Source organism: Ambystoma mexicanum, chromosome 8, assembly GCF_040938575.1.
Source record: "Ambystoma mexicanum isolate Mex_15411 chromosome 8, UKY_AmexF1_1, whole genome shotgun sequence".
NCBI classification, from domain to species: domain Eukaryota; kingdom Metazoa; phylum Chordata; class Amphibia; order Caudata; family Ambystomatidae; genus Ambystoma; species Ambystoma mexicanum.
Window position 1 is genome coordinate 814,392,919 of NC_090929.1, and position 26,751 is coordinate 814,419,669.

The 26,751-nt window shown below is 45.8% G+C and overlaps 1 protein-coding gene across 2 annotated transcripts in view; it reads right to left on the bottom strand.

Moving 5' to 3' along the window:
• LOC138472476 (neurotrypsin-like) overlaps nt 1–26,751 on the bottom strand; it is a 1,741,737-nt gene that overhangs the window by 837,247 nt on the left and 877,739 nt on the right. The gene's annotated exons all lie outside the window — the stretch shown is intronic.

Below are 26,751 nucleotides of genomic sequence, written 5' to 3' on the forward strand. Positions count from 1 at the left end.
CCTTGACCAGACCTAGAAGGTGGATGGCCTCATGCTTAATTGAACCCCAGACCAGGATATGCTATCTAAAAGAGCCCCACCAAAGCCCTGTGCTCTGCCATCAAAACTAAAATGAGGGATCCTTAATGCCTCGTTCAGAAGCAACTTACATCCACTCATTGCCACTGTTTTTCATTGTGAACCTCTACATATAGTAAGCAACTCATGGTGGCAACAGTAAAGACAGGCTCAAGTGATCCCAGTTCAAGGGTGTTTATTAAACTGTATAGGTAGGTTGGAAAAACGCCTAATCTAAACCTAAATCTATGATGGGAGCAAGCTACAACCATCAAATAATAATAAGGCATTCCTAGTGGCGTCTTGTCAAATAAAGGGGCCTATACTAAAAGAAACTATTGCCAATCCTTACTACTAAATCCAAAAAAGAGTGTGGGATAGTGTTCACAAAAAAGAAAGAAGTGTTCACAAATGGTAAGTCAGGATGTGGTAGCCGGGGGTCTCCCTTTGCCACGTTTTGAGCACGGGACAAGGCGGGACTCCTGAGCACAGCACACTCTCAAGCTTTCCCAGCACGAGACGACAGTTCCGTTCGCAAGTATCAGAACCTTCGGTGGTTAAGTCACTTTTCTACAAAATGTCTCTTGCCCCCAAGGACCTTATGTGTTCAAAATAATAAACAAAAAGTTCCTTTCCGCATGTATGTTGGGTGATGACTTTTCACCCCTGGATCCCCCTCTACTGGGCTCAGATCCAATAAAAATTATTTGCGATATCAGGACCTTCGGTGATTAGATCTCTTGCTTCCGAGGGCCTGGTATGTTCAAAATTATAAACAAAAGTTCCTTCCCGATTGTACTTGGGTGATGATTCTTCACCCCTGGATCCAACTCCATATATCAGCCAACCCTCCCTCTGGTTCACTCTGACTTGCAGTCAAATGATTTCTCTGTTGAATTCACGTGTCGACGGGGTTATGGCTTTTTACCCCTGGATCCCCCTCTTCCGGGCTCAGACCCTTCTCGAATGTTTGCCTCCCTCTGTCAGGTTCACTACGGCTTTTCCTCAAAACAATTTCACCTGTGAAATTCCCAAATCTTAATGTCTTAGCCTCCCTCTGTTCTGTTGGGTTCAATATGGCTTGGTGTCCAAAACAATTTCACCTTTCGCATTCACAAGTCTTAATGTCTTTTAAACAGTTCAATGTGGACATCCTCCTGTCAGGTTCACTCTTGTCAGCACACTGTTCATTGGGACTTGAAACTTCGCCCCTTTCCATCGGCATCCCTCCGTCGGGTTCACTCTTGCCAACTCTTGCAATCACACAGTTCTTTCTCTTTTCTCACTATGTGGGATTCAACTCTGTTAGCTTTTCAATTACGTGTAGGTCAAAGACTTTCGACTGTACAGCAGGTTTTTGCTAGACCCCTGTATGACCACTTTGACCTTGTCCTTCCGGCTCTCCTAGGGCCTTCTGGTATCGGTAATTTCAACAAACGTGGGATCAACCAGAGTCTTTCGAATGAGCACCCACGTGGTGCTAGACCCCTCTGCAGCTGGGTTTCCCTTAATGTTAACAGTTCTTTGAACTTTCCTTAATTTGCCATTTGTGACTTTTGTTCAACACAGTTATGTTTCTCATCGGTTCTCCCCTCGACTCATAGGCTGTGATGAACCGCTTGGCTTTGCTTGTCTCTGGAGTAAAGGCCAGTACCACTGTAGCAAGCGTCTCTCCCTGTCCTGATTATCAGTGTAGGCATGCTCTGTGTACTGCTGACATCTGCTGCAAAACACAATGGCTATTTGTTCGTGGTCTTACGATTCCTTCCACTGAGGCTTCACGGGTCTGTGTCAGAAAGGGCAAGGTCGCATCTCTCCTTGCCGCCTTTTCTGTTCTCGCCACCTTTCTCCTCTTCTTGAACTGCTGTGGTTGGATAGCTGTTTCTTCATGCCGCCTGCCTTGCTCGTAGTGTGCTCTCGTGCTTCACCTTTTATCCCTGCGGGGAAGGGAAAGTGCCATCAGGTGTGTGTGATTCTGGTGTAAGTCTGTTGTCTTTCATGATGTGCAAAAGTGTTTGTGTAGGAAAAAGGGGGGCATAGAGTATCTGAGTATCCTACGTGGCAGGATGGGGAAAAGGTGTTAGAAGAAGGGGGATATCGCGCCTCACCCATCAGTGTTCCACCTCGACTCCCCGCCGACCTCCCCATCCAGGTGATCCTACCTCACTGGTCCACCTTTAGGAACCCGATCCAATAGCAATGGCCTTGTCCTGGCCACCTGGATGACAGATCCCCAGGGACAAGTTAGAGAGACACCTCACGCTATGCACACAACATCACAAACTCCCAAAAGCTTCCAACGTATGCACAGTCTCCTCCCCTATATAGAGAATGGCCTCTCTGCAATGCAAAATAACAACAAACAGGGTATAGTTCTTGTGGAAAAACAAGGGAGGGCATGGACAAGCCGTTGGTTTCCTTTGAACCGTTAATAGGATAAGGCGTGATAACACAAAAGCAACGGTTTTGTAGGAAAATGTATTTAATTCATCAGGATTACTGAAGCAAAGGACTGGGAGTACAGATCCTCAAACTCGAGTGCAAGGGGTGAAGGGAGGGTGGCAGATCCATTTTTGTTGATACAAAGCTATCCAGAACTGGGGATTAGATTCTGTAGCTGTGTAGTTGTGATAAGAAGGACCTGAACTAGGTTAACTGTTCGTATTCTGTTTCCTGTGTGGATATTTAATCATTCCCGTAGGTCACAGAGAGTCAGAGATACTTGTAGTTCAAAAAATGGAAATGCACAGTCTAAAAAGGCCAAGGGGCCATGGCGTGATGGGAGGCTCTTCTAAAAATTGCACACTCTTTCCTTCTGGGTGTACGCAGGAACAGTTGTTGTCTCGCAATATCTTTTTCCTTTCAGTGGAGATATTTGATCTAGGTCATGAGAGCCCTCATGGCCTATGGGGTCGACCGGTTTCAATGGCACTCAAAGATTGGGCCATCTTCATCAGGACCGTCATTCCATTGGGAGGTCAATCCAGAAAGGTTCAGAATATTTAAACAGGGACAAGCACCTCCTCTGTACACAGTACGTGTGCTGAAGGAGGTCTGTCCCAAGGTGGCAGGCAACTCTGGTCAGAGTCTCCGGTGGAAGCGTCTGCTCTGTTGGATCGGATCATTTCGAGCGGTTCCATCCAATAGAGCAAGGAGAGAGGGTGGTAGGAACCACCGTTTTTGGAGGGCTTGTCTGGCTTCAATAGCAAAGTGATAACCGCTTCTCTTGTGGTATTGGGGAGCAGGCAAAGTTCGAGGACCCCCACCCATATCCTATGAAGATACAGTACTAGAGAGGAAATGTTTATAGAATTCGGCTGTAAGGCCGTTCGGGCCAGCAGCCTTGCCGTTAAGCAAGGCATCAATTGCCTGAGCAATATCCTCAGGGGAGACCCTCCAAGAATCTATCAATGTCAGCATCGGAGCAAGTGTCTTTATTTGTGTAGAACTCAGAGTGGAAGGTTTCAAATTCTTTGTTAACCTCGGTCAACGTGTGCACCAAGGTACCTGAATCATTCCTAATGAGGGTAATGCAGCAACTGCCCCACGCCTGGCGAGCTGTGCGAGCCAGCAATCTGCCCAGTCACTTCCATATCCCCTTGCCATCACTGGAGCATCCAAGAACTTCAGCTTCTCATCGTATTATCTCTAACATTTTCCAATGCTTCCTTAACCTGTGAAAGCATGGTGGAGGGAGGATGAGCCGATTGCTGTTGCTCCAAGCGTCTGAGGTTTTCCTCACTATTTTTAATGTCTTGCCCGATTGTTTTGAGGACCCAAAATTCTGTGGACATCTCAATGCCACGGATACAAGCTTTGAAAGCTTCTCACAGAGTACCCACCAAGGAGAGAGAGCCTTAATTCGTCTCAAAGTAGAGTTTTATGTAGTCACAGGTTGGTCTTAAAAAAGAAAATCTAACAATGCATGAGATTTAAATCGCCAATTTATATGGGATTTAGTGAGCCCATCGAGTTGAAAAGTAACCAGTACAGGAGAATGGTCAGAGTATGTCCTGGGCAATAGAATGGCCCTTTTAATCCCATTAAGAGGGGCATCAGAGATAAGCCGCAGGCCTATACCAGAAAATGAATCACGTACAGAGTAATAAAATGAGTATGCACAGTTGCACTGATTAGGAGCTCTCCAAGTATCTACCATACACAATTCAGCCATTCTGACGCATATAAATTGTGCACCCTTCGAAAGCGCCCTATGGGTCCGGCCAGAACTGTCTAGAACTACATCCAAAAAAGTATTAAAGTCACCCCCCAACAATATAGGTTCAAGGGGTAGAGAGGCAGCATATCCATGATTTCGATATGGAACTCTGGATCGTCCACTTTTGAACCATTCACGTTCAGCAAAACCAGCTCCCTACCTGCCAGAACCCAATAGACCATACCGTCCCAGAGGACTTGTGTACATCTTTTTGTGCCTAAAAGGCAGCGAGTTGTGAAGCAATATCATTACACCTCTGGATTGCATAGAGTACTTGGTGTAAAACCTATTTTTTTTGCCCCAGCTTCTGGCATACCCATTACAACCTGAAACTAGAGCATGGGTCACCTGTAGAAACAAGTGTTTAGCTTTGTGACGCTCAGCGTGAAGCATAAATTTCTGCTGTTTAACAGGGTTCCCAAGCCCTCGCACATTCCATCTCACAAACGTGAGGTCACCCATCACCTCTAAGTAGTACAAGCATTCTCACCAGTCTATACGCCACCCACAAGAGGGCATATGTCCAGTCACCTCACAAGCATTGTCTGCAAATCAAAAGTGCTTCTTTGTCATTACCAAGTGCAATTTGAACCATCCGTCTAAATCCACCGCCCCCACCCTCATCCTCCCCATAATTGTGACGATGATTCCCCCAGAACAACTGCCCAACCAAACATTGCAACATTTCACTGGCAGGCCAGGGCACGCGTGCCGCCCCGGGCTTAACAACAGCCACTGAAGTATACAGTGTTAAACAGCAATATTTCTCCTGTATTAGATAAAAGGAAAAATGATGGGGGGCAATGACCCAGCAAATATATGATGCAGCTGCATCTACCCACTAGGGGCACTCTTAAACGGGCAACAACCAAGTCACAAGCCAGCAGCCTAAACATGTTATGACAAAGGTAGGAGGCAGGCTGAAGAACCTCATGGAGAAGCGGTGCAGTCGTCCAGGAATTCCATGGCCACTTCAGGAATTGTGAAGAAATGTGCCTTGCCATTACATTCAATGTGTAGATTGGCAGGGTATAGCATTGCATACTTCAGGTCTTGCTTCCTGAGCCTCTTTTTCACTGCCAGAAACAATCTACTTTCCTGTTGCACTGCTACAGAAATGTCTGAGTAAATTTGTAGCCTACTGGAGCCTAAGAGGAGTCCCCTTTTTCGCACGCAGCACGCAGGATAGTGTCCCTGTCCTGATAGTTTAATAACCGGGCAATTATCAGCCATGGTGGTACTCTAGGTTTTGGCTTGGGTGCCAGGAAACAGTGGGCCCGCTCCATTACAAACTGCAGCAACAATTTTGGGCATATTGAGTAGGGCTAAAATGGTATGTTCCACAAATCCCCCGAAGGGCCGTCCAGGTTGTTCTCAGGGACACTGATAATCCAGATATTGTTGCAGCGCTATCGAGATTCAAGTTTATCATTCTTTCTAGTAACATTTGGACTTGCTTAGTTAATGAGGCTACATCAGCCTTCAATGAGAAGATGCCATTTTCCACTGCTCCCACTCTGTTTTCTGCCTCTGTAAGTTGTTGAAATGCCTTTTCCAGTCATGACTTGATGGAGCCAATCGTGCCATTGACATAATTCAGCTTAGTATGGATTGCAGAGACACCTTTCTGCATAGAAGCCATCATGTGTTGCATTTCTGTGGACTCACATGGTTCCATAGCTTCTACTGAAGGCGCAGCGCTACCCGTAGCAGCCGGCACCCTCGGGGAAGACTTGGCAAACATGCGTATGATATGATATAATATTATATGATATGATATGATAGGAAAAGTCATTTATAATGCGCTTGTACATGAGTGTTTCTAGGCACGACAAGACAAGAGAGGGAAGAGAAAGGGAGGACAAAACAAACAATCTTTCTAGGCCTTGTGTCATTCAGATCGTGCAAGCGCAATAACTCAAAGTGCTGGGGGATCAACAGGGGGGAAGTGCCAGGGTGAGGGAAAGGAAAAGTGCAATTAGGGCAGCATTGCTCTGAGTAAGTGCAGCCAGGGCAGCGTGCTCTGAGGAAGTGCAACGAGGCAGGGGGCTGTAGGGTTATGGTTACAGCCCCTAAGTGTGCGGTAGGCCCAGAGGCAGTGCAGGGGTGACTGGTCATGGGGTAGCCTGGTACCCAGTGAGACTCTGAGGGTAGCCGGGCCACCAGTCAGCGCAGCAAACAGATAGGTCAGCAGGGGAGAGAGAGAGAAAGCAGAGGCAAAAAGGGAGGTCTTGAGCGGCTTCCAGAACTTCAGTTGGTCCGGCTCAAGTTTGAGAGGGGCATGGAGGCCATTCCAAAGGGAGGCACCTGCAGAGGAGAGAGATCTACCACCATTCTCTGCCTGGAGAAGTGTGTGACCCTCAGAGAGTTAGAGGTGGCCGAGCGAAGGGCTTGAGAAGGAAGGTGTTTTGGAAGAGATAGTTGGATGTAGTGCAGACCCTGGCCCCAGAAAGCCTTGTGGACAATGCTGAGGGTCTTGAACTTGATACTTGCAGCCACCGGGAGCCAGTGGAGAGATTCCAGGGCTGGAGAGATACAGTCCCTGGGCTTGAGGTTCTGTTCGGGATTAGTCACAGAGGTCAGAGAGTAGAGGAAGGCAGATTGAGAAAGAGTCTGTTGCAGTAGTCCAGCCTAGAGAGTACCAGGGCTCTGGAGACAATGAGCTTCTGGGGGTTAGTGAGAAAACGAAGAATACCTCTGAGGAGGTGCAGCTGGTAGTGGGCCTTTTTGGCAAGGTCTGTGATGTGAGGAGAGAAGGAGAGAGTGGAGTCGAAGATGACATCACCGTTTTTTGCCTCACTAAAAGGCTAGGGAGGAGGGCCCAAGGAGGGTGGTCAGAGTGAGAGAGGGAAAGCGGGAGCAGGGGTTCCAATGAGAAGGATCTCTGTCTTACAGGCATTAAGGCAGAGATCGCTCGAGGTGCACCAATCCTGAATTACGGATAGACAATCAGGAATGAGTGAGAGAGGAGAGGAGGCTGAGGGGAGCCTGAAAGAGAGCCTAGTGTCATCCGCATAACACTAAAAGTTAGAGGAAAAGGTAGAGATAAGGTGGGACAAAGGGGCCAAGAATACATTGAAGAGCCAGGGTGAGAGGTTAGATCCCTGGGGAACACCACATGTGGAGAGAGAGGAGGTGGCGAGAAAGGACCCAAGTTACACCTTGGAGGGTCGGTCCAGGAGGAAGGAGGACAACCATTCCACGGCCTGATCCGTGATGCCCAGGTTCTCACAGAGTGGATTGATCAGGAAGGCATGATTGACCATGTCAAAAGCAGAGGATAAGTCAAGGAGGAAGGACAGAAGGAAGGCTTGAATCAAGATTAGTGAGCAGATATTCACGGGTGTTCAGGAGAGCAGTGTCCGTGCCTCCGGCTACTCTGAAGCCAGACTGATGGTCATGGTGACAACCAACAGATCCAGTGAGAGTAAGCTGGGAGATGGCCAGCTTTTTCTGGAGTTTGCCCAGGAAATGAGTGATAGAGTTTGGGTGATAGTTTGCCAGACAGGTAGGATCGACAGAAGGCTTTTTAAGGAGTGGGTGCAGAATGGAGTGCTTGAGTAGAAAGGGGAAAGTTCCAGTTGCAAAAGAGTGATTGCAGAAATTGGCCAAGGCTGGAGCAATGGCGTCAATGTGGTCCTTGATGGTTCTGGAGGAGCAAGGGAGCACCTGTTTAGATGACACTTTCATAGATCTGACTTGTCTTGAAACCTTGCCAAGTGTAGTTGGGGAGAAAGAGGAGAAGAGAGGGGGGGAGGAGGAGGTGGCCACAGGGGGGCTGAGAGAAGTAGAGGTAGAGAAAGAGGAGAGAGAGGACAGGATGTCCTGAGTTTTAGTGGTGAAGTGAGAAGCCAGAGCAATACAGAGGGCCTGGGAGGGAATGGGAGAGGTGGAGACTGCAGAAGGATTGGACAGCTCCTTGCAGATTTGAGAGAATTTGGCTGTGTTGTTAGAGGCCGCAGAGATGCAAGCTTGGATGTGGGCTCTCTTCTTGGACAGGACAGAGAGTTTGTATTGCCTTTGGAGCAGGCGGCAGGCCAGTTTGTCAGTAGATGCGCACAATTCCCTCCACTTCCTCTCAGCCACTGTACACTTGTTTTCAAGGTGGCGAGGTCAGAGTCATACCAAGAATTGCACTCAGAGGTAGACTTCAGATGGATTCTTATGACAGGGGCAAAGACATCCAGAGTGTTAGAGATAGAAACATGCAGGTTACAGAGGGCTTTGTCAGAATGTGAGTGAGCCACAGGCGTGGGAGGAGCAGAGAAAGTAGCAGCAAAGGCATCCACTGACCCACGCTTCATGGGCCGAATGACCGAGAAGGTAGGTGGCAGTGCTGGGGTGGGCTTAGCCTGGGGGACAGAGAGCGTCAGGTGAGAGGAGAGCAGAAAGTGGTCAGTCCAAGAGAGAAGAGTGGTGAGAGGGTCGAGAGGCAGATGTCTGAGAAGATGAGAACATCCAAGGTATGCCCTGCTGAGTATGTTGGACCAGAGGGTAGAATGGAAAGAAAAAGAGTGTCGCAGAGTTTGCGGAAGAGCCACGGGGAGGGATTAGAAGCATTCAGGTGGATGTTGAGGTATCCGATGAGGAGAAGTTGAGAGGTAGAGGCAAAGAGAGAAGAGGAGAGGTCAGCCCACTCTGAGAGGAAGAGGGCGACCTGGCCCGGTGGCCTGTAGATAGCGGCCACAGTCAGGGAGAGGCTGGGAGAGATAGAGAAACTGCGACAGCAACTCAAAGGAGGATCTTTGTTTTCACCCAGCCCCCTTTGTCATTTCCAGCCTCTGCATTCACTAGTTCGCCTCGACTGGTCCCACGGTGGGAAGGCACAGATGACCATCACCAGTGGACCCAGGGGACAATAGAGCAAGGGGCCGGGGACCAGTAGTTCAGGCAACTACATTCAGCAGGAAGGTGCAAAGCGCTGATGGCAATGGTGGTGGGTGCAGCTTGCTGATGTGAAAGAAGCCAGGTAGGAGTACGTTTCAAGCACAGGCAATAGCTCTCCACACCACTACAGTAATCACCGGATAACCCGGGTCTAGTCATGAACAGTGTTCATCAGAGTAAGTCCTGTTAACCAGCGCAGACTCTACATAGCGCCCTCTTTGCAATGTACTCTGTAGGAGCGCTAGTTTCCAGGGTCAAACACAGCAGGTACTGGATGGCCTGATGTCCCACAGTGTTCATATGCCCATGTGTGTGGGGTAGGAGAGCAGCACAGGACCAACTTGCACTCAGGCAGCCCAGCTCACAAGAGGCATGTTGTGTAGTATCCAATTAAAAGGAGCGTGGGGTTGTTCTCATTGACATCAAGGGAAGGAGCTGCCAGCAGTGATTCACTCCCTGCGGAGCTACTTCCATACACCAAACCTGGAGGCCATCCATTCCCATTCCGGCGCATTGTAGATCCGGTGCAGTCCCTCACGCAGGAAGCTCAGGCGAGCACACAGCATACCAGGTAAGCACCGCTCCTGGCACCGGAGATGCAGGCACCACAATTTTCCTCTCCTGGTGCCACTGCTAGTTCACCAGTAGGTACAATGTTGTTTCATCGACAGCCGTTCTTAGGACTGTTTTTTTCACAAATACACTTTGCTGAAAAAAAAACATCCAAATTTAGGGGTGTGGGGGTGGGAAACAGCAGGTAAGTGGTTGGGGGGGGGGTGTCGGGAACAGTTAAAAAAAAGCCAGAGGAAGGGTGCTTTGCGGGTGGACCCCCCACAAATAAAAAATAAAAGTTTTGATGACTTTTCGTCAAAATGTATTTGTAAAAACAACAGTGATAAAAATGACTGTCGATGATATGACATAGAATCCATTGGCAAGCGTGCTCCAACAGGGGACAGGGCAACCCAGCGAGCCACCTCTGCAGATGGACTGGGGGCACGGTAGACTCCTGCACACCCGCCATCATGGCCGATCACCACAAGGGTCACCAATCTATAACTCCATACCATCTCGGCAGCGTCTGGCCCCCTGCAGCCAGTTACTTGACGACTGCCATATTCTGCTGCAGTTTCATGCCCGGTCTTCAGACTCAAAGGACGGGCCAGAGAGGCAGAATCCGCCAAAAATAAATAGCGCAGACTGCTGCCCACATTTTCCGGCCTTGATATCTTCGTGTGGCCACAAGTATGCAGAATATCAGGATCAGATATTAGCCGTCGAGAACCCCGGCCTGTAGAAGCTCTAATGAAGAGTGGCCATTTAAGCTTGTGTGGAACAATGCCCCCCACTAAAGTGTATTCTCACGCAAGCGCTCATATCACATACACACGCACACAAAATAATACTGACACAAAGAAAAGGCACTCATGAACTCACAAATACACACGCTCAAATAATCGAACTATGTGCCTATTCACAAAGGTATTACGATTTATTCTAAACATTCCAGCCATCACCTCTTTTGTTTTGATATGCTCACCACAAGTGGGATGGGCATGCCCAGACGTGGGTCCTGTGTGTGCTGGGCCTAGAGACCCAAGCTACTCCTCACTGATGAGGCCCAACAAGGCCGAAACATGTCTGGGGATGCTTGTGGTCTCCTGCAGATGGGATGTGACCAAGCAGTTTGGGCTGGACTGCGCCTTTTGGGGTGGGACCACGTCTGCAGGTGAACAACTATGGTCGGAAGGGTTGCCCAGAGCAACTGCAGTGGTTAGGATTTATTCTAAACCATCCAGACATCGCCTCTTTTGTTTTGATATTCACAAAGGGAATGCATAAATAGAGGACTGGGTGAGTGGACCAGTGAGTAATTGGGTGATTGAGGAGTAGGCTCATTCATGATATATATGTCCCTTGAAATGCACTGTATATTTTGTGATTATGTTAGGAAAACAAAATATATATACTTGTTGACTTTGGCTTTCAAAGACGAGGACTTGATTCTGGTTTTTACACTTGACAAAACATGCAGTTTAGTGCAAACACTTTATCTCCATGTGCTTTCGTTTCCTTATCTTCTAAAATTGCCAACTGTTAGGAATGGCCAAACATTGGTGTGAGACGGCGCAACAACAGAATGGCAGTAAGGTGTACGTTTTTCTTTATTTGTTTTCCTTTTTACGACATACAATGGACATTTTGCTGTTGCATATCCAACTTAAACTTTCTTACTGAATCACGTACATGTTATACAGCTTATCTTTCCTTCCACCCCTCCTTCCCCAACTTAACAAACAACGTCTGCACTTTTCCCAAATTGTTGCTCTACATTGTACTTACATCGCTGGCAGTGTTCACAGTTTATTGCTGCTTACGTACAGCAAAATGCGTCTGTTCGGTACATGGGATATTGTTCTGGTTTTCTACCCCCTTGGATGTGAATACTGCTTGTATTAGTGTTTTCAGTTCTTGCAAATGCGTCATACTGTCTGTTTGGGCCATATTGATCGCCCTCTGCCACACTTCGGTTTCGGCCATCGCCCATCTATGAAAGTCTGCCCACCAAAGCTCCAATCTTAAGTTCTTCAGGGATTTCCAACCCCTGGCAATTCTGTGTTTCCCTAATATGTATGCTAAATCTTAAAATGTCCCAATATGTTTGGCATTTTTCTTCCTGGTGAATCATCCTAGCACGCATGCTGTTGGGGATTGCACGTTCAGTGTGATGTCCGTTTGGGACAGTTTGTTTGCAATCACTTGTTGGACTATCCGGCATGCCCAGAACATATGCAGCATGCACGCTTCTGTCGCCTTGCATTTAAGGCATCGCTGTGTTTCTGTATTGCAAAATTTCGACATGTTGCTAGGTGTGAGGTAAGCCCTGTGCGTGACAAATAATTGTATCTGTTGCAGCCTGGCATTTCTAGATACTTGTTTGTGGTATTCCAGAATGCTCCTCCATCTACTTTCTGTGAATTGTTCCCCAATGTCTGCTTCCCATGTTTCCCGCACCTTTGGTACTCTGTCCATCCTGCTAGTGATAAGCAACTTGTATATATGAGAGATTGCGTGACCACCTTCCGATACTTTGTACATGGTGTCTACCGTGTTGTTGGATGCAGTCCATTTGATGCAGTAGTTCTGACCAGTTTTATATATTTGATGTATTGCCCTTTGTGCCACTAAGTCTTGAAAGTTGGTTAGCTCGCCTTCAGTGAACAGGTCTCTGACAGTTGCTACCCCTAAGGGCTCCCAATGTCTCTGCATATTCAGCCTTGTTAGTTGGCCGTCTGTCTCCAGCGCTAGCAGTGGAATTTGTACATAGAACGGGGTATTCAGCTGCAGTATTTTGCATGCTCTCTACCAGATGCTTTTTCCTAAGGTGTACAAGTGGGCCGGGCGGGGTCGTCAGGTGGGTGTCCTTTAACCATAGCACTTCTTTTAGGAGAAGGGCCTGCTAGGTTCCTGTATCAAAGCAAAGTCTATTGAGGGTTCGTCTGATAGCCAATTTGCCACGAACTGCAGTTAGCTAGCTAGGAAATAGAGTTCAAAATTGGGCAGTCGTATTCCTCCGCTTTCATATGGGCGACACAGTGTGGATAAGGCTAGCCTACCTACTGTTGTGCCATAGGAGTTTTCTACATACTGAGTTTAATTCTGTGAAGAACTTCTTGGGTATGTTGTATGGGACGTTGCTAAAGAAATGCAGCATTCTTGGCAGCACCATATTTTCAATAATGAGACTCCACCCGCAAGGGACAGAGGAAGTTGGGACCAGAAGTCTATGGACTTCTCCACTTTTGCATAGTGCTAGTAGGGTATTATTCCCATGCTCCCTTTGTGGGTTGTGGTAAACATCCACCCCCAGGTATTTGAACATGTTTGTGTGCCATTAAACCTGTAACAATGGTAGCTAATTTTTTGCTAGCTCTTTGGGTACTGTCAGTGGGAACAAACACAATTTTTCTAGGCTTATCGTGATGCCTGATAGTTCTGCAAATCTGTCAAGTATCTTTAATATGTATTCTAAAAAAAAATCTGGATGTTGTATGTAAAGCAGGATGGCATCCGCATACATGGAGACAGGTGATTCTTGCTGTACAACATTATGCCTGCCCCTGCATATTCTTGCCTAAGGTATTCTGCTATAGGTTCTAAAGCTAGGATGAATAGCATCGGGGACAGGGGGCATCCCAGTCTGGTACCTTTCTCCAGATCCTATGGCTCTGATATCTGGCTCCCCATTTTGACTCTTGCTATGGGTTTGTTATACAGTAACATCACCCTTCTGATAACATCTGCTCCTAGTCTGAATTTCAGCAAAGTAGCTTCTAGCCATGGCCATTTTATAGAATCAAATGCTTTGATTGTGTCTAAAGAAGCTAAGGCGTAGTGCCTCTTGAGATTATTGGTACCATCTATAATGTGGTGTAGCCTCTGCAGGTTCCATGTTGTGTTCCTTCCGGGAACATACCCAGTTTGGTCAGGGTGGCTTAGTTCTGCAATCACTTTCTTTAATCTGTTAGCCAATAGTGATGTGAGTATCCTATCATCTTGGTTGAGGAGATACAATGATCTGTACGATTCACAGTCTGTTAAGTGTCAGAAGGGGTATGATTATGGATTCTTTCAGGGATTTGGGAAGCATCCCCACTTCATATGCTTCATTAAACATACTGAGGAGCGGTTTTGCTAGCTTCGATGTGTATTCTTTATAGAACTCGCTTGGGAGTCCATCCGTGCCTGGCGTTTTACCTGTCAGTAAATCTCCTATTATGACCTTCATTTCCTCTATGCTGCCTCGTCTCGGCAGGGGAGATCTATTTGTGCTAAGGTCTCTACTAGGTCCACTTGTGACGCCTCAGGTTTATACGTGTAGAGCTTCCTATAGTACTCCTTGAAAGTATTGTTTATGTCCCCTTGTGTTGTGCATAGTGTCCCTGTATCATCCATAATGGTGCTTATTACTTCTTTCCTAGCAATCTCCCTGTTTTTTCACCCTCTGCGTGTAGCCCCTTAAGTATATTTGTTGTAGTTCAGCTTACCTAATCTATCCCAGTGTTGTATACTATCCAGCTTCAGTTGAGTGAGAACGGGGGTATTCATGCTAGGGTTGTCTGTTTTCTTTTCCTCTGTTTCTAATTATTCTTCTGCTGATTTTAACTCCCTGGTGATTGCTTGCTGGAGCCCCCCGGACTTGGACATGGCTTCTCCTCAGATTACCACTTTACAAACCTTCCCACACGGTGTCAGCTGTTTTAACGCTTTCAGCGGTATGTTGGAAGTATTCTTGAATGTTTCCTCTAATGTGCTCTCTGAATACAACCTCTTGCAGGACTTTCGCTCTTAGTTTCCATGTGGGAATTTTTGCCAGGGGGGGGCGCCCGCCATCTATCTTAAGTGGGGCATGCTCTGATAGTACTTGCGCCTTGCACTCTGCCGGTGCAAAATCAGTACTAATCTCGATACCTAGTAATCTATCCTGGTGCTTAGGTTATGTGGTTCTGAGTGGTGTGAGTAGTGTCTTGTGTGCGGGTGTATATTCCTCCATACATCTGTTAATTCAAAAGCCTTCAGCAGGATAGTCAGCACCTTGGCTGGAGGGGCTGGTTGAATATGTTTGTTGTCTGATCTGTCTAGTGCTGGGGACAGCGTACAGTTAAGGTGACCACCCCATATTGTCGCACAGTTCCGATAAGGGCCTGTACTTGTGTACAAGGATCTGAAAGAGTTTGAGGCATCGTGGTTAGGGGCATATGTATTGATTATGCATACTTCTATTTTTTCAAGGAAACCGTACATTATAATCATCCTGCCTTGATCGTCCGTTATTGTTTTCTGTATCCGAAATGGTATGGCTGGGGTTATCAGTACACCCTGAGAGTACGTAAATTACGTTGATCCTATTGTGTGGCCTGCCCATTTCCTATTTAGCATGTTTAGATTGTCTTTGGTGAGGTGTGTCTCTTGGAGAAGTGCAATGTTGATCCTTTGCCTATGCATGTGTGACATACCTCTGTTGATGCTTGGGCCAGTTCTGAAGAATGCCAATATTCTTTCCCTATCTTTGTTGTTCATAATTGTGGCTACTATTGGGTTGGGGGGGGGGGCTTTTTGTTAGTGCCCTGTGTGCCGGTTCTACTGCAAAGCCCTGGGACAAGTTACTGGGGCTCAATTTCCTGCAGTAGCATGTTTTCTATATAGGATGTTGTGTCCTTGCCTCCCTCGCCTTCTGGTAGACCTATAATCCTAATGTTATTTCTATAGGCTCTGCCTTCGGCGTCTTCCGCCCTGCTCTCCAAGTTTGGCACTTGTTGCTGTAGTGTTTTGATGGCATCCTGCGCTTCTTTCATATTTGTCGTGTTGTCCGCCACTTCTTTCTCCAGTGTCCCAGTTCTGCCTGCTAGCTCTTGGATGTCTTGCCGTAAAAGTCCTATGTCAATCATGATGGAGTCCATTTTAGATTCTAGTGAGGTTTTTAGGGCTGCAATTGCCTGTAGGATTGGCTGCTCATCTTCCATTCTCTCCCTTGGGTCGGCCTGTGTCTGCTTATTTGATGCAGGTTCCTGTGATATGGGTACTTGCTTTGTTAATGTCTCTATGGATATCTGTTTGGTTTTATTCTTGTTAGCCATGGGTGTCATATGGGGGCTGTTTTCCCCTAGGGTCCCTACCCCTTTGGAGGTGTGTGTAGGCTGCATGTTGGCATAACTTGGGGTGAGGCCAGGGTTGGGTGAGTATCCTCAATATGCTGCTGCCCTTGCAAAAGGCTGTGTCTCTGTGCTCTTGGTTGTGGTCTCCTGTGCCAGACTCACATCTATATGTGCCGGGTGGAGATCACATGCCTGCTGTACCCCTCCTGGTTAATGCGGCTGTGTGGGGGCTCCTAGCTTCTGTGCCCATATTGCTATGTCTCAGATTGACACGGGTTGCTCCCCCTGTGTTTGGGCTTTTGGGGTCTCTACCCCCTTGCGGGCTGTCCTGCAGGAATCTCCAGCATTTAGGTGTAGCCCAGGTGTGCAGTGTACTGTTGGAACAGCAGGGTCCCAACTTGTAGGGAATATTCTGTTTAGTGGCCTCAGACTGGCTGTTCTGTGCTTAGATCTTCTGCCTTTACTGCGCTCTATGTGCTTTACTCTGCGGGTCCTGTCAGGGATTCGGCTGGCCCCTCCGCAGGTCCTTTGTTATGTTGCTATCGGGAGCTGGGGTGTTACTTGCATTTGCTGCGTGCCTGGTGCTTTTGATTCTGGGGTTGCCCACTTGTTGGAACTAACAGTGGCTCCACATCCCACATCGTTCCCTGGTCGGCGCACACATGGTATCCCTCCTCGCCCCAGGTATGCTGCCTGCAGTGTAGCGCTTATTACGAATCTCACGGAGGAGGGGCAAGGGGGGCTCTTGCGCCCGTTTTACTTGCGTTTCATTGCAAATCTCCTTCTTCTGCCCTCTTTAGCTGCGCCCAATGTCAGGATCCTGTTGCACGCTGGTTGCAGATGGCTCTGGCTCGCGGCTCCCATGTTTGCTGCCTAACACAGCTCTGGCTGCGCTCCGACTACCATCTTGCGTACATGGATCTTTTCCAGAGCTGCGGCTCGCGAGGTTTATACCAGGCTTCCTGCTGCTTCTTCCAGATTCTTTCGCCCTTTGCTACTTCTTGATGCCTTGTCACTCTGTGTCCTCCATAGAACCCTTGGGTATCTGGGCGCTGGACAGGCAATTGATAAGCATGAACACAGTAGAGAATATAGTTATGCAAATTTACAGGTTTACAGTATGTCCATGATATTCAATATATACATATGTGTGTACACGATATACAATATATACAGTATAGTTAGACGGCGTATAACCTTTTACTAGGAGTGTAGGAGAGATGGCTGATGGCTGACTTTAATTGTCTATTTGATGTCGTTTTACGGTACGGATCAGAGCGGATTAGCAGGAGCCCTGGGAAGTGCCTCTTCACCGCATGGCAGTTGGCCATGCCCCTCCAGTAAGGGGTACGTTATGTTACTTAGGAGCTCATTTTCCATTAACCATTAACATGAATGAACAGCATAAAAGCCTTGAATAAGGATTTAACGCTTTCCATTCACACCACTGTGCATTTTCAATCATTTGTATGGCAGAGAAAGGGGCAGAACACAACTTGTGTACTGGCACTTCCTTCCTCTACGCCATACAAATGGTTCAGTATCTGTGCCGGAATGCATTTTTCTGCCAGCCCAAATGCTGGAGATTCCTATGGGGTCCATTTTACGTGCTGCCAGCCATGCGATTGTAATTGTACAACTACAATTAAACTCTCCCAGACGTGCTTGAATGTTGGGGAGGGTTTAATTGTATTTGTGAACACTGCTTACCAAACGTGGATGGCAAGAGGAGTTCACAATGAAAAATAAACGTTGCATGGCATTCGAGCATGCCCAGCAGCGTTAACTCACTTTGCAATGGGGAGTGTAAATGTGCACTGCAAAAGGCTCTGTACATGCTTGCATGCTGCATTTTGCCTTTTACAGTTGCACCCCACAGTGCATATGATGACATTTTGGTGGTGGGGACTGGCTATGCCTCAGTGCAAATGTAGCAGGTCCCCGCCACACCCGAGAGCAAAATATGTTTGTACTGTGCCCAATAACCACTGTAGTAGTCTCAGGGGGTATAGGCATGTCGGGAAAGTGGCATAGTGTGCTGCCAGACCATAGTTTGCAGGTGAGGAGTAAAAGGTAAAGGATGTAGAGTTAAAGGAAGATGTAATGAGTTTGAACTCAAGTGTAAATTGTACATAGGCTTCAACTTCTGTATATAGTTAAGTGCAGCATCTTTTAAGAGCAGCATCTTGAACAGGCTGCATGCTCCAGGTCATGGTAAAATGTGTATCTAGTTGCCTAGGCAGCCTGGAATGTTATTGTGGTTGCTTGGGTGATGGCATCCTGGCCCAGAGTTCTATCTAAGGAGATAAAAGACTGACCTCATCGAGTGTCAGGCAGTTACCAGGATCTGTACAGGAGGGCCTCATAGTACATGTAACTTTAATAAAGTGTTGGAACCTGCCTGGCTTCTTGTGGACTTAAAAGTTTTGGCTTCTTGAACCCAGAGGCCCTCCTGCGCTTGGTTTGGATCGCTGTCTCTCCGTTGGACCCTGCTAACCTGTGTAATAAAGTCTCTTTGTAGTCACTCAGACACACAGACCTGCTGTGGAGACTCCAATTGATCCAGGTAGACTTTATTGTACAGTATGTACATATTCCTGTTACACTCAAGTATATACAGTGACATAGATGACTGGACATGGACCGGTATTGGTAAGTACACTATATATGAAGGAGAAGACCCACCGGCCATCCTATCATCCCAGCTCAGGCCCCCAACTGACACTCTCAGAACATTCATACACAGATCCACTCAACATTCTCCTGAGCTGCATTCATACATCACATTCTGATAGCAAGCCCTCCAGGCCAGTGACAAGACTACAATATACAAGACTACATATAACATCTCCCTTTCATACCAGATATAAACACAACGTAACATCTCCCTTTCATACAAGATTCAACCACAACATCACATCTCCCTTTCATACCATATCCAATCACAACATCACATCTCCCTTTCATACCAGATCCAAAATGGTAACCAAACACACATCACTTGCAACACAGAATCAAAATTCACATGAGAATAGGGGGATGGTGGAGCGAGGCAGCGTAAAACAGCATGTCCTCTCAACAACAGATGGGCATCTCATGATGGCATCCTGGCCCAGAGTTCTATCTAAGGAGATAAAGGACTGACCTCATGGAGCGTCAGGCAGTTACCAGGATCTGTACAGGAGGGCCTCATAGTACATGTAACTTTAATAAAGTGTTGGAACCTGCCTGGCTTCTTGTGGACTTAAAAGTTTTGGCGACAAGCTTCTTGAACCCTGAGGCCCTCCTGCCCTTGGTTTGGCACGCTGTCTCTCCGTTGGACCCTGCTGACCTGCCACATGCCATGTCTGAGTGAGGACTGGTCACTGCTGCGAGCGTGCTGGGTGCTTATCTTGAAGTGGCTTCCACTCTGTGTCTTCATTGTGGACTGTTGGTTTGCTGTGACTTCTGTGCACTGCCCTCTGTGGGTCTTGGAGGATGGTGGCGCCTGCATGTTCTGGAGGATGGTTACCCTGCTTAGCGGGCTGATTTCCTTGCGCTCATTCTCACATGGATTTGTTTGTTTCATGTTACCCGGGTGTTCATTACTCCGTGTAGCTCTTCCTCATCTCAGTACTCAAGGTGATTTGAGCTGGATTAATTTTCCTTCTGCCTGCATCTGCCTGGAGGGGCTTTTTAATTTGTGACTGGCAGTGATTGTTGGTTACTACTTTCAGGAAGAATAACATCCCAGCTCAATTTCTTCCTACACGGGGAGCCTCCTGTCGAGTGGAGTGCGTGGAAGCAGGACTTCTTGTATTATATGTTGGCTATTCATGGACCAGGTTTTTGTACTGAACGACAGAGTGCTCTTCTAATGCACTACCTGGGCCACGAGGGCAGGTGCTTTATCAAAAGCCTTCAGGAGTTGCAGCCAACAGAATCAGGAGCTGGAGAAGGTGAGAATGTGCTTATATGAAGTAATCTTAAAGAAGATGGATTTACACAATAGGTTAGCATCATATTGCAGAGGTATTTCTTCTCCACTAGAGACCAGGCAGCTGAAGAGACAATAGAACATTTTGTGACTGCACTCATGGAGCTGGCAAATGAATGTAATTTTGGAGAGACACACACTGAGAGAATTAAAGACCAGTTCATGTTGAAGGTCAAGGAAAACAAAATGCAGGACGATATATGGGCTAAAGCCAACTGTTTTGAATGTCAAGGTAATGTGTGGGAATGTGTCGGAAGAGGACATTTTTCTAAGTTCTGTCATAACTTTCAACAGAGAGGTGTTAGAGAAATTTCTGCTCTGGGAGAGTTTGAGGTGGTTCAATATGATAACTCAGAAGAAGACTATGCTGGACATTGCTGGTCAGTGAGTGAAGTGGGCCCTGCCAGAGGTATAGACAGGAAACCTTATGGAGTGATTGTAGTGAATGGTGTTAGATTGTGCATGTTGATTGACTCGGATCGGAATTCACAATCATCAGCAGAGAAGTGTGGCAGAAAACATTTTGTCAATCTAGCCTGATGCCACCAAATATTACGGCATGTGCGTATGGGAGTGCCCATATTTGCATCATGGGATTTTCTTAGGCTTTTCTGGAGTGGCGAGACAGCCAGACTAAAGCAAAGGTCTTTGGGCCTCATTACAAGTTTGCCGGTCCAGAAACAAAGGTGCCGGTAAGCTCACTGTGTCAGGGTTACCGCCGGACTCGTAATGAGGCCCATGTGTCTGAAAAAGGAGGGTGCCTACTCGGCTGGTATCAGCAATCAGACATGAAAATACTGACTGATCCTAAGGTTGCAGGAAGCATAGCAACTGTAATGGACAGGAGTAGTGTGAAGCCTGAGGATTGATTTGGTGAAGTCTTCAGTGAGTGTCTTGGCTGTGTAAAAGGCTATGTGCAAAAGATAAGTTGAAGGAAGGGATGAACCCTGTGGTGTTGAAGCGCAGATGTGTACCGTTAGCATTGAGGGATGAAGTTTTAAAGGAAATCAAAAGACTGGCACGTGATGATATAATTGAACCTGTGGTAGCCTCTGAGTAGTGTTCCCCCATAGTGGTGGTAAGAACAGTAAGTAGAGTGGTTCGTTTGTGTGTAGACCGTAAAGGCCTTAACAAATTGGTTGTGGATCGATTTCAACTACCAAATATTGGGGAATTGCTGGGAGTAATAGCTGGAGCAAAGATTTTTGCCACCATTGACCTTGCCTCAGCTTATCATCAGGTAGTCCTACACCCTGAGTCATGTGATCTTACCACTTTCATCACACATGATGGAACTTTCCGATTGAAGAGGATGCCATTTGGCCTAGTGTCCGGCGTTCTTTCAGAGAGTAATGAACTCCAGGAATAAAAGGCAGAGAACTGGGTGGGGAATTCTGGGAGGACCAGTGGGCGATGGCACCTCTTTGGGCTAATAAACATGCCTCTCTTTGTCATTTTATTATTCGCACTGTGTTGGGCAGAGCTGGTTGGAAAAAAATTCCCTGGCTAGTTTATGTCTCCTCTAAACTGGGGGAGGTTAATCTAAGTGCCCTTTTTCCACCGGCCTCGATAATAACAAAGAGTGAGGGGGCAGCATATAAAGCAACACTGGGAGAGATTGTGGTAAGGAAAAGAATTCTCTTAGAGTATGGCCAAAAATCTGGCCAATTCCACGCTAGTATTAGCAGGTTTACCGGAATTCAACCATATTTGACATGGAGCCCGTATAAAAAAGATAGATGGTTGATTATGAGGGCACGTTTGATTGCCTCCGGTTGCAAGGAAACACTTTTAATTGGAAAGGCTTTCCCGACTCTGCGGGTTGTCCGGTCTGTGGCCATATGCGCGAGGATCTTCCGCATCTGCTGGTTTTTTTACATGGTACGTTGGTATACGTAGAATGACGTAGATTCCTGCCCTTAAGAAGACAGCGATCTGCACGCATCGGGCCGCACTTGTGTTTCTCTTGAGTTCCGATACAGTTTTCACATCCTGGGCTCTTCTGACGTTTTCGAAAAGAGCAATGTATTTCAGAAATAGTTTAGTAAAATTGCAAGGTGTTGAAAACTAGTGTTGTGAATCAGACAACATTTTCTGCTACTGGGTTAATTGTATGACCTTTGCTCCCTGCTTGATTTTTATCTAATTTTAATGCGGCCGCCATAAATGAATTAATGTGACATTCAATTTTATTTGTATGCTGTTTAGTGAATTGTCCACTGACCTTTTATCTTTTTATACAAATAGTGATTTTGTTATGTGTATAATTGTATTTTTGTCGTTTAATGGATTTGTTTTATATTTCCGAATTGGCTGATTCTCCGGGTAGTTCCTGATGCCTAAAGAATTGGTGCATCTAAAACGCTAGATTTCGTCAACAAAATTAGTTCTTTACAATAAGACGTGCATGCATTTATAAAGAAGAAATCACCTTTGTTTCAAACTTTATCTTTTAAATTGCACAATTGATTGCCATAAAACCCCCTTTATAATGTTTGTAATGATGTAAGAATAGCCCATTCATGACTTTATAATTCAGTCATGATCTTTATGCACAGATCAAAATCTGATCTATAGACAGCACTAGAATGGGCAAATAGTTTGCCTTCCATTTTCATGAAAGGAATGCAGTATATGTCGTTTCCATGGAAACTATATCAACAAGTTCCTCTGCTGCTTCAGTAACCTCGGGACGAAAGTCTGATACACAACAATTTAAGAACCGAATGGTAAGAGCATGTCTCGTTGATGACTAGCAATCAAAATGACTTTCAAAGGGAAAACAAACTTTAAATCAAGCGGGCAGTGACAATCACACTTGTTTTTATATGGTCGCTTTTGGTTAATTTCTACAGGCACACTGCATAGTGCGTTAACACCAGCACAAACGTTTTTTGAATACATGACAGCATAATTGACTCTCGCCCCTGAACGGGGCAGCCATCAAAGTCCGAACCATACATTCGATACATATAAATACACTAAGAATATCATTTTGGGTTTGGCATGCGGGATAATCTCTCGGCAATAAGTGGGTCATCTGATAGTCAACATTTTCTCAATCTGTTTCATATATTTATAGGTTGACCATGACACCCTTTTAATTTCTCTAAGTGCAAAAGCAAAGCACCTATATATCTAATAAGTAAGTCCACTTAATAGAGAGAATAGCTGTGCCACCGTTTTCTTTTAAGGCACATGCATACAATATTACACTCATTGAGTATAACTAACATTATGCATGGATCTCACATGCATGTCAAATAGTACTGATCTAGGAATACATAATTCCTTAAATATCCTGATGCTGATGCTGTTATCAATACTTAGACTCATAATATAATAATTAGAACAAAAGCAATAAGCAACTTTTGTCCAAAGGAAAACAGTTATTAAAGTAATTGCAGTGGCAGATGGTATCCGGCTCCTCTCCTTGGGCTCTGCTGTGCTTTCACTCAGTCCCGGTGTTGTCATGGTGTGTTTTATGGGGTTTGTTTTGTTCATGCATTCGTTTAGGACTCGTGTTGGGATGGAAATGAGCCTATCCCACCCCCTAGACCATTTCAGGTGAGGCAAGCACCCTATGAGGTAATGTGATGTATAAGGGGGAGTGATCTGCACTATTAAGCACTGTGTAGAGGCAATGTAGTGCCTACAGTAGATGTGTGGCACTAGAAAACACATAGCACACAACTCCATTTTTGTATTAGGCCCAAAAAGTAGGAGCTTGCATGATCGCGCTGTTCATGAATCCAGCTCACAAGGCACAATCTCACTCAGACAGAATGGATCTGCAGAGCCCCATTCCCACGGAAGTTCACTTCCCCCTTGTCCATCCATTGTTGCAAATATTTAGTATCTTCCACATGAATGCGCCCTGCAAGAGCATGAGACGACACCAGGCTCAGCGCTGCGCCAATTCATCTCCACTAAACTGGCAATAGGCCTCTAACCCCCACCCAGCCAGTCCGGAGCCAGCCCCACACCCCTAACCCGACCACCACACCTTTGCATTCCCTGATAAGCAAACAACCCCCCTGTTCCAACACAAATCATGGGTTCACAGAAGATCTAAGCATGCGCTGCTGTATTTTTTCAAGCATGACAACTCATCTCGTGTAACACAAGGTACAGGGAGGGATACATTAAAGATCAAAACCCTGGGCGGAGACCTTGACTGCAGGAACTGCTGTATCAACGAAGCCCTGAATGTGTGGGTCAGCGTGACTGTATTCTATCCTCCCTTCTCCCTGGTACCATTTCCCTTGCCCCCCAGGTGCATGACACAATGATATAGTAACCAGGCTTAGCATGTTTAGCTTAGAAAGAGACAATGTTGTATATGTGTGCCCCGACCTTCAACCTGAGGATGAGCCCAGATGACCCACATGGATCCTGATCGACGAGAAAGAACCAACCAATTGTAGCTTGGCATCCCCCATGGAGCAGGCCCATGTGTAGGGTGCCACCAATCAGTAGCACCCTTTTGTACCATATGTGATGACGTTTTTATGCCTTTTAACATCCTCTGTTTGTAGCAAGAAGAGCAGAGCGCTCTCGAGCAGCAGAGTTCTTTGCTGATATTTGTATTCTGTACAATTAAACCTTGTTATCCTTGCAACGCTACCTCTGGGCTTATTTCCCTAGCAGGTTTTCTTTATTCTGGAGTGTGCGTAAAAAGGGACTTGCCTTAACTTGTTAAGAAGGAAATCTAATTTGTCAGCATAGAAACTGATTTTGTATTGGCTTTGTTCTAAATGTATGTAAAGTTAGGCTCGAAACACGTGTTGGCTCTATTGCTTTATGACAGGTTTATTGTTTTGTGACACCTATTTTTTTGCTCTATTGTATCGTGACAGACTTACTGTTCAGACACACCTGTCTATTACTAGCAGACTATTTCTGTCTGAATTGCTTTTCAATACATCACAATATTTGTAAAACGTGAAATGTATGTATATGTGTTGGAAAAACGTTTTGATGCAAGTTTTCACACAATACAACGGTAGGTGTGTATATATCCTAGGCTTCTGATTGTATTTACAAACGTAAAATTGTATAGTTCTTAGCCTAGCTTGTGGCCCGTATAAGATACCAAAGAAAAATGTCACTCTAGATTCAGATCCAGGTAATAGGAACCCAGATGCCCCTCCCTTGCCAGAGTTTAGGTTTTCCTCATGAGCAACCACCGAAAGCAATAACGTTGGCCACTACAGAAGCGTTGACACTCCTTGCTGAACTGCACAGAACTAGGTAAGCTTCAAGTCTAATCCACTATGTTTTTAGCATCAGTAGGGGCACTGTAGGGACAGCCAAGCACTTGGACAGTGGAAATAAAGGCAAGACTAGCCTTGAGACATCTTTATTCTTTCATATGAGATGATCATACTAGATTGCTTTCCAGTAATCGGGTGCTTAACAAATGGAAATGCAGCACAAAATAAGATGAACACATCACCAGGCAGCAGAGAAAAAAAGATGCTTTTAAAAGCATCATTCACAAATCTCTCCACTACTTTGACAGCTCCACTACTGCTACAAGATTGCTTCCGCTGGAATAGAGCTTTCAGCAGGATGCACTGGTTATGCTCATGGTGCAGCTGACTGACATAGGATCTCTTTAAATATCATACCCATAATAGGCTGGCAGAGAGCAAACCTTTCTCTAGGCAGACATAAAAATAGCCAATCAGTATTCTGACGTAGAACCCGCTACAATATGCCTTACTGGGGCAACATCATAAAAACCTTGCACCCATGCAAGTGCATTTTTGCATCATTGCAGATCTATTGGAAAATTGCCCATGTGGAAAAATGTGTTTAGTTGAAATGCGTTTTTGCACTAGTGTAATGTTTTCCCTTGTGTGTCCTATGCAGTACGACAAAGATTGCCCTGGTGATGTCATGCATCCAAAGTATATGGCTTGGCAGTACAACAATGTTTCCCGTGTTAAAATGCCACGATATTTTACACTGGCACCAGTGCAAAGTGTCTGTTTTGGGGGCCCTAATCTCATTTCAGTAGTAAATGGTTACAATTTTGCTTGCACAAGAAAATCAATTGCCGGTTTACAATGTCAAGTCATTCACATTTTCCTATGGGAATCCAACATGTACGAACATGTTGCCTAAAGATATTTAGCAGTCTCTTGGTTTTTAAAGGAATGCTGTTTAAACATGTCATTTAGTTTGTTAGTTTTCAAAATATATCCTTTTGTTAAATAACCTGCATGGATGCCTGCACTGTCCTTTCCTTGTTCTGTCAGGAAAGCCTCCATTCCGACCTTTATCATATTTTAATGTAAACATTCTTACTTGGAATGGTATCTTATTACGACCATCACTTTAGTAAGAAGGAAGACTGTACTCCAAGACATTTTAGAGTAAAGCATTATATGATTTTATGTAAGGATCAAATCTTTTTCCATCCTTAAGAGTCCTGCATCCAAAATGTAACCTTTTTTCTATACACACAAGCAGGCTATTGATGTAAATGGGTGGTGGGAAGTCCAGGCCAGAGACCAGCTGTGGAGCCACTTTGTGAAACCAGGTTGGTGTGGGGTGAAATCTAGCCCCTGAATGCCAGAAATAAAGAGGCCACAGTGATTTGTGAAGTCCCATTGAAGTATAAGGCCAGTACAGAAATGGTGATGTCAGACATGAGTCCTATTGAACCAAAAACAGGTCTAAATCTCAAAGGAAAGAAAGTAGGCTTGAATCTCAAAAGTGCGAATATATGCACAATGCATTTCAGCATGAAAACGAAAGATATGTGGCTGACAATGCTGGTTTTACTAAATCCATGGAGAGCTGCACTCTTACTAAAAGAGACCGATAGCAGTGTGTACATTATTTTCAATGTAATACCAGAATGTGCGCTCATTGCAATTATAAGAAATAAAAGAACTGCCTTTTCCTCATCCAAATAACAGTATGCCAAGAGAAGTGCTCACTAC